The sequence below is a fragment of the Bubalus bubalis genome, chromosome 17 (genome assembly GCF_019923935.1).
Source record: "Bubalus bubalis isolate 160015118507 breed Murrah chromosome 17, NDDB_SH_1, whole genome shotgun sequence".
Lineage (NCBI taxonomy): Eukaryota > Metazoa > Chordata > Mammalia > Artiodactyla > Bovidae > Bubalus > Bubalus bubalis.
In genome coordinates, this window is record NC_059173.1 from 5,499,903 (window position 1) to 5,515,059 (window position 15,157).

Consider the following 15,157-nt stretch of genomic DNA (forward strand, 5'->3'; position numbering starts at 1 on the left):
GCACATCTCAGAAGTTATTCCAACAGGTCCAGGCTCAGGGTCCATAGGCAGGAAGGGTGTCTGGTGGGGGCGTGGGTCAGGAGAGGGGGCCTTCCTGGGCCATCTTCCTCCGGCAGAAGGAGATTGCTGGCATTTGTCCACTGACCCTCGAGTTTTTCTCTCCGTTAAAGTCGCCTGCATCTTTTGCCTTTCTCGTACACCAGTGGGGCCTAAAATAAATGGTGAGATTTCTAACTTCCTCTTTGAAGGAAGTCTGTTGACTGGGTTGGGAGTCTGGAGAGTTTTAAATGGATGCCACCCCTCCATTTCTGGGTAGTCTGGAGGGAGTGGTCCTTCTCAGTAGATTTTTGGGGAGGGGCAGTGGGGAGACCTCCTAACGAAGCCTCGCTTCTCTGTCATCAAGGAAACCTTGAAAAGCCCTTATTTAGGTCTGTCTGGAGGCCCAGGTGATGTGATTCGAGTCTTCCTTATTTTAATGATTTGTTTTTTAGTTTGTTGCAGTCAGCACATATGGTTTGAGAGTCAACCATGTACCCGGTGCCAGGGCCACAGGGGTAAATAGGAGAGTCAGGACTTCTGATTCCATGGAACTCCCCTTCTGGAGGCAGTAGCCCAGAACAGGACAATTCTGAGAAGTCATGGTTAGCCCCAGATGCTACAGTCTGGTGGGTATTGGAGCCCCCTGAGGGGCTGGGAGAGACCTTCATGAGTAGGGAGAATGTGGAATTACTACTTAGGTGAAGGAAGCAGGGGTCCAGCAGGAGGGGAGAGCTGGCATGATAGCGTTGCCACACTTGGTGACCGCGTGCTGCAGACGTGACTGACATCTTCTGCGTAAGAGGAGGACCGCGTGGTGGCTTAGGCAGGCAGGCCTGGACCCTCTGACTGGGCCATGCTGCTGCCCTGGACCCGCCCTCTCTGGCCTCGGTTTCTCCAGTGCACGGCTCCAGTCAGTCCGGTCTTCCTAGAATCCCTTTCTGCTTTCCCCAGAAGGTCACAGGGACAAGGGTCTGTGACCTCTGCCACGGGAGTTGAGGCACTGAGTCTTAATCCTGCTTCTCCATACCTGAGACATAAACCAGATCCGGAAAAGGCTTCCAAGACGTGGAGTGTGAGTGTTGCGAAATGCGTCCAGACCAGGGAAAATGTGACAGAAGGCGAGACTGGGGTCGGCTTAGTCACCTAGCCCCCGCCCTTGTGCCTGCCACGTCCCACGCTCCCTGCCTGGAAGGAATGCGGTGGCCCCCACCTGGCAGGTCAACCCCAGAGGCAGGCCCTGTGAGAATGCTCAGGGCCAAGCCAGTCCCCTCCATCACTCTGAGGCAGAGATTGGCTAACATTTCCCATCTGCCTGTAGCACAATGTGAAGTGGGGAACACACACTTGGGTGGCTTCTTTAAGAAGCCAGGGTCACCGGGTCACAGGTCACAGGGTCGTAGGCCTGGCAGCAGGGACTCCTGATACGTACCATGGGGATGGCAGCCCAGAGAGGGCCAGTGATGCCCCTGAAGTCACACAGCCGGCTTCCTGGAGTAGGGGAAGAGAGCCCAGCAAGCAGAGAAAAGCAGGTCGGGGTTTGTTTTTAGTAGACACACCTCTTCCCAGGAAGCCAAGACTGGACCTGCTGGAACCCCTGGGAGGTGGGCCTGCCAGACCAGGCACCCCAGGAGCTTTGGTCCCTGTTGTTTGGATGGGAGTGAAGAATAACCAGCCAGCTTCTCCCAGGCCCTGACCAGCTTCCACAGCTCCACCTGCCTCCCTCCCCGGGCCAAGCAGATGCCCCGGGGTGGCTGAAGGGCTACAGACGCGGGTTCAGGTTCTAGCTCTCCACTGTCTAGTGGTGTGACCTCGGTCCTCATGGGGCTGTCATGGAGACAAAAGGGATCGGCCAGAGAGAAGGTCCCAGCCCAGCCCCAGGGTGGAAGCTCTGCCGACCAGAGCCCGCCCAGCCTGTCACCGACCACTTTGCCCATCCCTCAGTCCTTCCCTTAGTCAAGGCTGAGCTGAGAAGGGTCCTCGGGGGGCCGTGAGTGCTGGGTGGCTGCCCGTCACCTCCGGTGCTTGCCTTTCTCCTCTCTGATTGCATTTGTGGATGCTGTTGAGAATGTCTTTCTCAAAAAAAGAAAGATCTCTTTTTTCTGTTCTAGATTTTTTTTTTTTAATTAGAGGATAATTGCTTTACAATATTGTGTTGGTTTCTGCCATACAACAGCCATGAATGGACCATGTATGAACCGTGTGTGAATCAGCCATGAATATACACAAGTCCCCTCCCTCTTGAACCTCCCTCCCGCCCCTCACCGCATTCCATCTTTCTAAGTTGCCACAGAGCACTGGCTTGAGCTCCCTGTGCTATACAGCAACTTCCCACAAGAATTTTTTTTTTTTTTTTAACAACAACCCCTCTTCCCTACAAGCAGCATTTTTACTGTTTCTTTAATTTTTAAATCAGTTTCTTCCATGGCCAGAGAAGGTAAACCAGGACCACGTGAATGGGGAGGACATTTCTGATTCCCTACGGGTCACCATATGCGTTTTCACAGATCAGCAGTGTTCAGTTCAGTTCAGTCGCTCAGTCGTGTCTGACTCTTTGTGACCCCATGAATCTCAGCACACCAGGCCTCCCTGTCCATCACCAACTCCTGGACTTCACTCATACTCACGTCCATCGAGTCAGTGATGCCATCCAGCCATCTCATCCTCTGTCGTCCCCTTCTCCTTCTGCCCCCAATCCCTCCCAGCATCAGAGTCTTTTCCAATGAGTCAACTCTTCGCATGAGGTGCCCAAAGTACTGGAGTTTCAGCTTCAGCATCATTCCTTCCAAAGAAATCCCAGGGCTGATCTCCTTCAGAATGGACTGGTTGGATCTCCTTGCAGTCCAAGGGACTCTCAAGAGTCTTCTCCAACACCACAGTTCAAAAGCATCAATTCTTCGGCGCTCAGCCTTCTTCACAGTCCAACTCTCACATCCATACATGACCACTGGAAAAACCATAGCCTTGACTAGACGGACCTTTGTTGGCAAAGTAATGTCTCTGCTTTTCAATATGCTATCTGGGTTGGTCATAACTTTCCTTCCAAGGAGTAAGCATCTTTTAATTTCATGGCTGCAATCACCATCTGCAGTGATTTTGGAGCCCCCAAAAATGAAGTCTGACACAGTTTCCACTGTTTCCCCATCTATTTCCCATGAAGTGATGGGACTAGATGCCATGATCTTCGTTTTCTGAATGTTGAGCTTTAAGCCAACTTTTTCACTCTCTACTTTCACTTTCATCAAGAGGCTTTTGAGTTCCTCTTCACTTTCTGCCATAAGGGTGGTGTCATCTGCATATCTGAGGTTATTGATATTTCTCCCGGCAATCTTGATTTCAGCTTGTGCTTCTTCCAGCCCAGCGTTTCTCATGATGTGCTCTGCATAGAAGTTAAACAAGCAGGGTGACACACAAATACCTTTCTTGGGAGCATGTATTGAGCGCCTACTGGCTGTTCCTTCCCACTTGGTGCGAACCAGGACAAGTGATATCACCCCTCTAAGCCTTAGATTCAAGGATTGGCAAACTTTCTCTGTAAAGGGCCTGATGGTAAATATTTTAGGTTTGTGGGTTGTACAACCTCTGTCACAATGACTCAGCTCTGCCGCTATAGCATGAAAGCGTCTATGGACAAAATGCAGACATTTGCGCATTATTATGTGCCAATAAAACTTTATTTATAAAAACAGACAGTGGGCCGGACTCACCCCAGGGGTTGTAATATGCTGACGCTGGCTGGTTCTTCATCTGTGCAATGGGCTAAGAGAATAGAAGCTGCCCTCCAGGGTTCCGCTGAGGAAGGAGTCAGTTTAAAAGAACAAACACACAATAGCTGCCAACTAGCTCTTGTCTGTGAGTTGATTCTATCAAAGGTCAGTCACCCAGCAGCACTGCCCTGTTGGTATAGGCTCTCATTTCACAGATGGGGAAACTGCGAAGCAGAGGGATCAGGTAGCTTGCCCTCAACCCTTCTGTTTGTCAGTGGATAACCTGGGGTGCAGTTCTGCCACTTTGTGCCTCAGTTTCCCCACCTGTACCCTCAGAGAGGACTCAGTGATGTAAAAGCACAGGCACAATGGCCACGTCCATTGTGCCGAGGGGATGTGAGAGGTGGAGTCTCATGGGGCCCACCAGCTGAGGCATGGCAGGGTTGGGAGTAGGACCCGAGCTGGGCTCCTTGGAGACTTGGGTTACAGGTGTCTGACTCAGAAGACGTCGGGGAGGGATGGCAGGTCCAACTGGACCGGCACTCTCTCAGAGTATCATTCTCAGGGGGCTGCCATCTGATCCCCATGCTTGCTTAGAGTTGGGGAGCTAGGGACCTCGTCTCCAATGAGGGGAAGAGTTTCTTAGTCAGGTGTCCTGTGTCAGGGCTGGGATGGAGAAGGTGCAAGCCTCTTAATAATTCTGACAGATTCCCAAAGTTCCTCCCCTGTGTGGAAACCTTCCTCGGGTCTCCTTTGCAGGAACAAAGCCAGGCTCCTCTCTCGGAGTCTCCAATCCTCCACAACTGAGTCCAGTTGAGCTTTGCAGCCTCCTCTTCCTCTGTGTCCCCCAGGCCCTAAACCGGGGTCCCCGGGCTGACCTCTTACTCTTCTGAACCCATCACGGTGGGGTTGGAGCTCCCCTCTTGCTTCCCTTCAAGGCAGAGCTTTATGCTCATCCTCAAGCCCCCTTAGCATGTCCCTGTTCTGCAAAGACTTGCTGGGTCCCTACCCGTCCCCCAGGGATCGTCTCTGTTCTGCAGTTATGTGTTTTCCGGCACATCTCTGGGGGCTCTCTGAGCCCAGCACCCAGCACACAGCCGGGAACATGCATTTGCTTGTGATGTTTTAGTTTGTCATCATGTTGTTATCACCGTCTTAAGGACTCCCTCTTACTGGCTGCCCCCGGCCCAGTTTGGGGAAGTGATCGTGGTAACCAGATATGGAGCATACCCTGGGTACCACGCATTTCATCCCCTCTCTGCAAGGCAGCAACCACCAGACTGTTTTTAGGTGAGGAAGACTGTTTTTAGGAGACATGGGGAGTCAAGGCAGCTGATCGTGGGCCACACAGCCCGGCACTGACAAGTTTGGTGTTTGAACCTAAGCTTCTGTCTCCAAAGGGCATGACTGTCCCTTGACTGACCCCCAAGCAGAGCCCTCTTGCGGGACACAGCAGCGCTATGGGAAGTTTCTTGGCCATGCGGGCCACTTGCTGCCCCACTGACCAAACGCGGGAAGATCTCAGAGCTTCTCCAGTGGATGGGTGACCAGGGCAGAGGCCCTCAAGATCCTCCACCCAAAGCATCCACATTTCAAAAGCTTATTTTTTAAAATTGAGACCTGTCACTGAATCTGGTTTCTCTTCCCATGGGCTGACAGCATCGTGGTTCTAATTCTTTAGAAACATGGGTGTAGATTTGTCTTGTTTTCTAAAGATAATGGTTGAATGGCTCACCGCACACCGGACAGAGTCGGGGAGCCCAGCGAGGTGTCGGCCCTGGTGTTACGTTGCCCCCAGTGTACAGGTGGAACACTGGGGCTCAGAGACAGACAATGCCCTGCCCAGGGGCACACAGCACTGGGCCCAGTGTCATGGGGAGGGGGGTGAATTGTGGGTGAGAAAGTGAGAAAACAGTGGGAAGGGCTGTGTTGGAGACAGGGCTGGAGTGAATCTCCAGTTTAATGATCACAGTGAAGAAGTGGAGTGAAAGTCGCTCAGGCGTGTCCGACTCTTTGCGACCCCACGGACTTTACAGTCCGTGGAATTCTCCAGGCCAGAATACTGGAGTGGGTTGCCTTTCCCTTCTCCAGGGGATCTTCCCAACCCAGGGATTGAACCCAGGTCTCCCACATTGCAGGCGGATTCTTTATCAGCTGAGCCACAAGGGGAATAATCATAGAAATACTAACAGCAGCTACTATTCCTTGGGCACCCTTGGTGTGTGGCAGTGTTTGAAGTACTTTGGTCGTTATTTTCACTGGGCTCTCCCAACAGCCCTATGAGAAGAATACCATCTCCCGCCCCATTCTACGGATGATGAAACTGAGCCAGGGAGATGTGAACATCACCGAAGACAGCCCTGAAGCCCAGCGCTCTGCATGGGCTATGCACAAGCAGCCTTGGTGTGCCCCTGTGGATGCTGTCGGAAGGAAGGTGCAGGCTGAGGGGTGGGCTCAGCGCCCCCCCAGCCTGTCATGTCTCTGCAGCTGGCAGGCTGGGAGAGGCCCAGGGGTGCACAGGGCTACATCCGTCACAGGTCACTGGCCACGTGGCTGCAGGCGCCAGGAGGAGGAACCCGGAGGAGATGCCCAGGCTGGGGAGAGGGCTCTGGGGCTCACACACCGCCCTGGTGCCCCCTCCTTTGGGGCTGGGGAGGGTCCCCGGAATTCAGTCCCCCACCCCAGTCCCAGCCCCCGCCCCCCGCCAGCTCTCAGCAGCCTGGTCCCAGCAATGCCCTCTCTGCTTCGCCTCAGTGGAGCCCTCGGCCAGTTCTCAATCTAAATGACAGCTGCCCTCAGCCAAGTCAACTCCAATTAATTTCCGAAGGCTTCCACGGGCCTGGCTGAGCCTCTCCCCAGACAGAGCCGCCCCAGTGGCTGGAGCGAGGCCCCTTCCTCACACTCATGGGGCCTCCCGATTGTTGGTAGGGGGCCCTTCCTTCCTCTTCAGGAGCCCCCCATGCGGGGCCGTGTCCTGCCTGTCCCCCCAGTCTAAAGGGGCTGATGTGGAAATGCTTGGTCAGCATCCATGGAGAAGTCACTGAATGGGGTCTCAGGTTTTGTCCTGGGCTGTTGTATCACCGGGGGTTGTTCTTAGTCCGTCTTCGTGCTTTCAGGGTCCTCTCCTTGGAAGGGGAAGCGTTGATCAAGAGAGAGAGAATGGGAGGGAGGGAGGGGGCAGAGGAGACGAGGACGAGGGAGGAAGGCGTGGACGAGAGAAAGGGACTGAGAAGGAGCAGGGTGGGAATGAGAATGATGGAGACAGAGAGGCTGTCCCCGCCCTTTGGCCGGGACATCTTGCTTTCTCCTGTGACTCTGGCATCAGACAGGCCCGAGAGTAGCCTTGGCTTTGCCGCAGGCCAGCTGTGTGATTGTGAGCCAGTGACGTTCCCTCTCTGAACCTCAGCTTCCTCCCCCGTAAAATGCCTCCTCTCCCTGGGTGTTGGGTTGGTCCAGTGAGATTGGCCCGAGGCCCAGTCCCATACAGAGCCTGAGGTCAGTGTATGTCAGGGTGTCCCTTGCTTTCAGAGGGCACCTACCTCACCTTCTTGCCTTCACTGAATGCAAAATCTGACCACCCCAAAGGGATCTACTCAGTTCAGTTCAGTCACTCACTCTTTGCGACCCCATGGACTGTAACATGCCAGGCTTCCCTGTCCATCACCAACTCCCAGAGTTTGCTCAAACTCATGTCCATTGAGTCAGTGATGCCATCCAACCATCTCATCCTCTGTCATCCCCTTCTCCTCCAGCCTTCAATCTTTCCCAGCATCAGGGGTTTTTGCAATGAGTCCGTTCTTCACATCAGGTGGCCAAAGTATTGGAGCTTCACCTTTAGCATCAGTCCTGCCAATGAATATTCAGGACTGATTTCCTTTATGATTGATTGGTTGGATCTCCTTGAAGTCCAAGGGACTCTCAAGAGTCTTCTTCAACACCACAGTTCAAAAGCATCAATTCTTCAGCGCTCAGCTTTCTTTATAGTCCAACTCTCACATCCATGCACAACCACTGGAAAAACCATAGCTTTGACTAGACGGACCTTTGTTGGCAAAGTAACGTCTCTGCTTTTTAATATGCTGTCTAGTACATCTACCACCACTATCCATTTCTGAGTGTACCAGATAGGCCCAGAGAGTGGGGGTGAGTTGCCCAGGGTCACACAGCCGCAGGGTGTCCCTTGCTTTTGGAGGGCGCCTACCTCACCCTCCTGCCTTCATTGAATGTGAATAATTCATTTAAGTATTTCATGAATCTTTATCAGGTGCTTACTGTGTGCCAGCCCCCAGAGAGACCATGGGGAGCCTGTTGGGTGTGTTGGCTCTGGGGGGGTCTCTGTCCAGGCCAGGCTTCTCTGAACTTTACTGGTGGGAATGTTACCCCTTCTACAAATGGGAAAGCGGAGGCTGGGGAAAGTGCCAGGGGCTGAGATGCAGACATCAGGTCGTCTGATTCCCAAGTCTCCCCATGATGTTTTCCATCTTTGGTGACCTATTGATACGGGGCTGGGAACTCAGGATTCCCTCTCTGCCGGGGGAGGTGTGTCGCCAGTTCACTGTAGCCGGTGGGGCGGTCGCTGGTGGCGTCATTCCTCTCATTGTGGCTGGTGGCAGGGGTGCCATTTGCAAGCTGGGGGAGTTGGGGACACATCACCATGAGGCTGACAAGCCAGATCGATGGTAGGAGTCAGCAGAGGTGAGGAGCACAGTGGGGGAGAGGGGGTGTTCAAGGCAAAAGAAACATCAAGAGCAGAGGGGTGGAGGTGGGAAGGATCAGGCTTCTCTGAGAGGCTTTATAGCTGAGATGAGGCTGGAGGCCCAAGAAAGCAACAGGCGAGGTCATGGGACGCTGGAGATTTTATCTTGGGGGCACAGGGGAGGCATGGAAGGTTTCAGCAGGAGGGGAGGGGCTGTTCTGATTGGTGTTCTAGAGTTTCTCACCTGACTCTCAGGGAAGAGGGGCGTGTGTGCCAGTGTGGAAGCAGATAGAGTGGCAAGGTGGTCCCTGCAGGCAGGTGTGGGGAGCCTGGACTGGGGTGGGAGCAGCAGGGCAGGAGAGAAGTGGGTGCTGAAGTTTGGAGGCAGCCCTTCCTTCCCTGATGCTGGACTTTAAGTTTGGGGAAGACTGATGCCCAGCATTAGCCTGGGTGCAATGGCCTGGCCTTTCGGACTAGGAGCTAGGAGCGTCTGTGGGGGGACATGGATGTGTCTAGGGGCCCTAAGGGACTCCCAGGCTTCAGGACAGAGGTGCTGAGAACAGGTGGCTCAGCGGCTCAGCCCTGTGCCTCCCAGGCCTGCTGGCTCCACTTCAAGGCCCAGCGGCCCAGTCCCTAGCTGAGTGGCCGCTGTCACAGACACCAGCGTCTCCCCCCACCCGCCCCCCGCCCCCGGTCCCTTCCAGGTCCAAATAAAGGAAAAACCAAAATACATTTCCCTTTGTCGGAATCCGGCGAGGGTGAGCTGGTGAGCCGGGCGAGAGTCATTCGCTATTGTGTTCTGGGGCCCACACTGCTCCTTACATAAGCTTCGAGTTAAAAATACGCATGGAATTCTAATTCGCCTCTCTGCCTGGGATTGTACCCTGGAGGGGCACCCCCAACCCCCAGCCTCTGGCGGGCAGGGGGCAGGGCAGGCCCCTGGCCCCCAAGGAGACAAAGAAACTGCCCCACGGCACAGGGCCGCACTAGATCTGCCTGCCTCCAAAGCCCTGGGCTGTTGAAATGTCGTGAGTATTATAAAAATCCTAAATGGCAACCCACTCCAGTAGTCTTGCCTGGAGAATCCCAGGGACGGGTGAGCCTGGCGGGCTGCCGTCTATGGGGTCGCAGAGTCGGACACGACTGAAGCGACTTAGCAGTAGCAGAAGCAGAAAGAGCAGCTAACCTTTTCTGAGGGCGCATCATGTGCTGAAGTCTTCACCCGTGGGATTGCACTTTCTCCTCCTCCAAGCCCCTGAATAGTTTCCCATTTTATAGCCCAGGTTAACACCTTCCCTAGGCCACACCCTGAATTAGCATCCAGGGGGGCCCCTGACCCGGGTGCTATCTGGAGCCCACCCTTGACCCCCATAATCTGGCCTTCCTTCTGGGGACGGGGTGCTGAAGAACAGGAGGTGACCAGTCAAAAGCCCCCTCTTTGAGGGTTCAAGAACAAAGTGGTGGCCGTGGGTACCGCCGAGGCAGCACTTAAGCTGCCATGGCGGGGGTTGGGGGGTGGCGGTGGGAGGTGGGTGGCAACTACCAGCCCCCAGAATTCTGGATGCCTGAGCACATGGCTGACCCAGACTGGAACCCATTCCTGAGGATAGTGAGTGCAGAGCAAAGCAGTGACAAGGCCTGCTTTGCTGACATTAAAAAAAGAAACACCCATCCCCTTTCCATGAGCGGCACCTCAGGAAGTGAAATTAACAACGAGACGTCCCCAGGTAAAGACAGGAGCATCTTTTCCCTTCTCCCTTTCACCCCAGCCGCGGCCGGCCAGCCCAAGGGTCACCCAGCCGTCCCCATTAGCGCTGCGACCAGCCATCCCAGCCCTGCCGGTCCCTGCAGGGCCGGTCCACAACCACACAGGGCAGTCCTCCTGGCGATGGCGGGAGCGCTGTGTGCTAAGTACTTTACATGGATCATTTCACTTAATCCTCGTCCCTGCCTCCGTGACGGCCAGTCCTATTATTTCCCCCGTTTCCTGGGACTGAGGTTCTGAGAGCTGAAGGGGTGATGTGCCCGAAAGTCCCACGTTCCGCAGTCGGCAGGCCGCGATGGTTGCGGAACCCACCGGAGGAGTGGAATTCCATCCATTATTCACGCGGTCACTTTCTGGGCAACGGCTCAAGGTTCTCTCCTTCTTCCCTTTGTGGAATTTACGGGATGGGGAAGCGCTGAAGACAAAATCCGACGTGGCCTCGTGTCAGCATCAGGGCGAGCCAGAAGCAGCTGGTAGGGTGATACCAGGTCGGTGGCGTTTAGGGAGGGAGGGGTGGCTGAGAAGGGGCTGGGTAGTTCAGCCAGGGCTTGTGCACAGGGGGAAGCGGCGGGGAGAGCCTTTAGGGAGAGGAGAAGCGAGGCGTCCCAGCTTCAGGCCCTGCCCTGTGCTTGCGGACTCAGGTGGTACCTTCCGGCCATCAGAGTGCCTGTGTGCTCGCTTGGTCATGTCTGACTTTGCGACCCCATGGGCTGTATCTCACCAGGCTCCTCTGCCCACGGGATTTTCCAGGCAAGAATACTGGAGTGGGTTGCCATTTCCCCCTCCAGTGGATCTTCCCTACCTGGGGATCTAACCCACGTCTCTTGTGTCTCTTGCGTTGGCTAGGCAGATCCTTAACCACTGCACCATCTGGGAAGCCCGGCCAATTAGGGGGATGACCTTAAAAACTGCCCCTCAGTCCTTCCTTGCTGGGCAGGCACGCCATCCTGTCCTGTGAGCCAGAAGCCCCTCATCTCAGCCCCTGTGGCTGCCCGGGTTGAGGCACCTCGTGGTTATAATTTTGAGTCGATGCCACCCTTGCCTCAGGAACTGACACCCACAGGCTGGGCGTCATCAGCTCTTTCTCTTTTATAAAAAAAATTTTTAGTAAGTTGCCCCCCACACACATAATTTTATTTATTTATTTAGTTTTGTTTGTGCTGCGTCTTTGTTGCTGTGTGGGCTTTTCTCTAGCTGCAGCCAGCGGCGGGTATTTCCTGGTGGTGGCGCGCAGGCCTCTCGTTGTGGTGGCTTGTCTTGTGGAGCACAGATTCTAGGGCGCTCAGGCTTCAGTCGTTGCGGCTCCTGAGCTCTAGGGCACAGGCTCAGTAGTGGTGCGTGGACTTAGTTGCTCCGCAGCATGTGGGACCTTCCTGGACCAAGGATCGAACCCGTGTCTCCTGCATTGGCAGGTGGATTCCTTACCACTGAGCCACCAGGGAAGCCCAGCTCTTTCTCTTGCATGGCCTCCTCCAGCAGCCTAGAGCCAGGCCCATGGGAATCGCCCCCCCTCCCCTAAGCTATAGATGAGGAAACTGAGGCCATGCAGGAGAGGGCCAGTGGCCCAGGTTGAAGGATCTGGGGTTCCATCTCAGCCCGACCCTTCAAGGAAGCCCATTCTGAAAGGAGAGGGCGGGTCGCAGAGCTGGCGACCTGGCCTCGGGTGAGCTCTGGGCAGCTCCTTGTCGCTTGGGGCCTCAGTCTTCCCATCTGTCAAATAGGGCTGAAAGTCCCTTCACAGTCAGCGTGCCGGGGGCCCAGCTGAGCTGAACAGGCCAGACCTGCCCCTCCCCCTCGCAGCCACAGTCTGATGGGGGAGGCTGACAGGCAACAAGGGAGATCAGGACAACACCCAGCGGGTTCTGCGGTGTCTGCCAGTGCCGGGCGCTGAGTAACCCCAGGGTCTCTCCCAACCCTGGGAGCTGGGCGAGGGGGGCGGCTTTTATCTCTGGGCCCTAGTGTGGGGGCTGGCCCGTCTGCTGCTCCCGAGGAGGGTGGACGGAGGGCCCCTCCCCGCCCCGGGCCAGGGCAGGCCCTGACTTGAGGCGGCTCCTGCAGGACTGATTTATCGGCAGCCCAGGGGAGCTGCGGTCCGAGGGCATGTTGGGTCCCCCCAGCTGGAATGGACCCGGCAGGAGGATGAGTTTGGTCATGCTTGGGTTGTCGAGAACTGAAGAGTCATATTCTCTGCTAGAAACGTTTCCCGTGGATACCAGACTCGCTCGCTTGTCCCAGGCAGAGGGGCCAGGAGACCCCCTCCCATGCCCATTCCCTGTGATGCCAGGCAAGCCCCTCACCCTCTCTGAGCCCCAGGTGCCCCCTCTCAAGTGGGGAGAAGGGTCCCCCCACTGCTGGGTTTGCTGGGGGATGGCATTAGATAATGCACGGACGTGTTCAGCTGTGTGCTTGCCACGCCCTCATTAAATCCACCCCAAGTAAGAAGAGCAGCTGTCTCTGGTTTTGGTGCATGGCGTGCATTTGAGTTGTCTGTTATCTTGGGAAGAGAGCATCTTTAGGAAACATGGCCATTTGGGGCAATCTGGAACCATCGCTGAGCAAACCCTGCTCCTGTGAGAGTCTTGGCCCTCCTGTGTCTGTCTTTCTAGCGAATTAGCCGCAGAGCCAGGAAGCCGGGTGTTCGGAGCTCACGTCTGGGTCTTGTCTGTCTTTAGCTGTTGCAAGTTTTGGCAGGGGTCTCCGTTTCCTACCTGTAAAATGGGCACAAGCTTTGCTGTGTTGGCTCCTTGAAATAATGTGTAAAGTGAAATAAGGAACCCCTTTCAGAATTTCTCTCTCTCTCCACCCTCTGATAGATGTTACTTCTTCTCCCAAATCCAGATCTTGCAATGCTCAGAACAAAATACCCCCAACGGTGTTAAGCAGCAGGGTGTCACTGGAAGCAAGGCAAGCGTGGGCTCAAGAGCGGAGATGTGAGGCTGTGCATCAGCATGGCTGGAATCCAAGGCCTGCTGGGGGCGAGGGGACCCCAAATCTGGCGTCTCTAGCTTCCTGGGGTCACAGCATCACAGCTCTAACTGACGTTGAAACCTTACGCTCAGCTTCCCTGCCCACGAAAAGGGCAAAGCTCTAACTGACGTTGAAACCTTACGCTCAGCTTCCCTGCCCACGAAAAGGGCAAAGACTCCCATTTCATGGTCAGGGACACGCCCAGCCGGCCAGTCTGAAGGAGGGGACCAGGCTTGAAGGCTTCTAGATGCTCGCAAGGGCTGCCTCCCCAACCCCAGACATGAGTGACAGTCTCAGCAGCCCTGCCTGGGGATGTGTCTGTGTGCCAGGACACCTGTGACAAGACCCCGAGGGAGGCGGCATCACCCTCACTTTACCAGTGAACAGAACTGAGGGTCAGAGAGGGAAAAGTGTCAGACCCTGTGCACACAGCGGTGGGGCTGGGATTCAGGCTGCAGTCTCTGACTCCAAAGTGACTGGGCTCTGACGCTGTTTTCCCAGCCTCACTGTCAGATGCAGAAGGAGGAGGAGGAGCAAGAAAGTGCCTTGTTTCCTGCTGGAATTTGCAGGCTCACCACCATGCCTGGCACATAGTAGGGTGGCAGTGAAGTCTTCGTAATTGAATGAAGGAAAGAAGAGGGAGAGAATCTTCCTTCCCAGCCCCAGCTCCTCCCAAGAACGCAGGTTCCCAAGCGGGATGTCTCTGGGACTTCGGGGTGGGGACCCCAAACCCAGTTAGTCACGCCTGGCCTTGGCTGCCTGGGCCCGTCCCTCTGGGAGGATTGTTCTCTGCAGGCCGTGGCTCAGCTCTCAGGGGAAGCCTGCCCCCCTCCACCCCCCCAGATCCCAGAGGGCGGGATGGGTGGGGTGACTCCTGCCTGGCGCAGGGCCCAGGCTGGGCCTGCATAGTGTGCTGAGGAGGGCGGGCCGGTCATGGAGTTCAGTATCTGGGTGTGCTCCCTCGGCCGGAGCTGGGCCCCCACCCCCAGTGCCTGCTCTTCTCACTTTTGCTGAGTCAGAAGTTCACTATCAGTCTATCTTCAAACCCCACTCTGCTCCTGGCTGGCTGTGTGACCTTGGGCAGGTCACCTTGCCTCTCTGAGAGTCAGGCTCTGAAAATGGAACAATGAGAATAATCATGATTTAATAGGCCTCAGAACAGAACTATGGGTCACTGGGCAACAGTAAATTAGAAGTCCTCTGAACTGACTGTTCTCTTCCTTCTCTGCCCTAGGACTCCCAATTCCTGTTGTCTTCTAATATAATTTATACTAGGTGTGAATGGTTGTCAAATTTCTTTCCCCTCAAGGATGTCTAATCAAAGCATGGCTGTGGTCTGTGCTGTTTCTGGTGCTGTATGACTGAATGAGAAGGAAATTGAGGGCATTTTCATTGAGGGTGTAGGAGAGGAGTGGACTCACTTACCTCTATCACCGAAAGTCCTTTCATGCAGCAGCTGCGGATGGGCAAAGGCACTCATGTCGCTGGAGAGTCCACACTCTTAGTCTCTACTGCTCTGAGCAGTTTGGTAGTTCATAAGGGGGTTCCCAGCACATAGCAGCCCCTTAGCAAATGTCTGTCTAGCGGATGACAAGAGAATGGGTTATATTCTAGACCTGAATGATCCTCCCCACTCTTATTTAATTCATTGCATCTGATGAACTCCTACATATCTCTCAACACCCAGTTGAGATATGCCTCCTCCAGGAAGCCTTCCTAACTTACTTCAGGAGCAGTTAATATTTTGGGAACTCCAGTCCATCAGAGATGGGCAAACTCTGAGTTTATCCTGCCTAACTCTTCTATTTTCCAAGGTGGTGGGGAAAAACAGACCCAAGAGGGAGGGGTCTTCCCTTGGCTAAAGCATGACAGCCCAAGTCAAAGGCAACAGCATGAGGGTTCAAACCAAGCGACTTTAGATCTCCTTGGGCTGTCTTTAGGCACACAAAAAAGGGCCTGGACTTGTCCTCTCGTCCTGCCTCTGCC

At 54.9% G+C, this 15,157-nt stretch overlaps 1 protein-coding gene across 1 annotated transcript in view; it reads left to right on the top strand.

Annotated features, from left to right (window-relative positions):
• MN1 (MN1 proto-oncogene, transcriptional regulator) overlaps positions 1-15,157 on the top strand; it is a 50,511-nt gene that overhangs the window by 32,332 nt on the left and 3,022 nt on the right. The gene's annotated exons all lie outside the window — the stretch shown is intronic.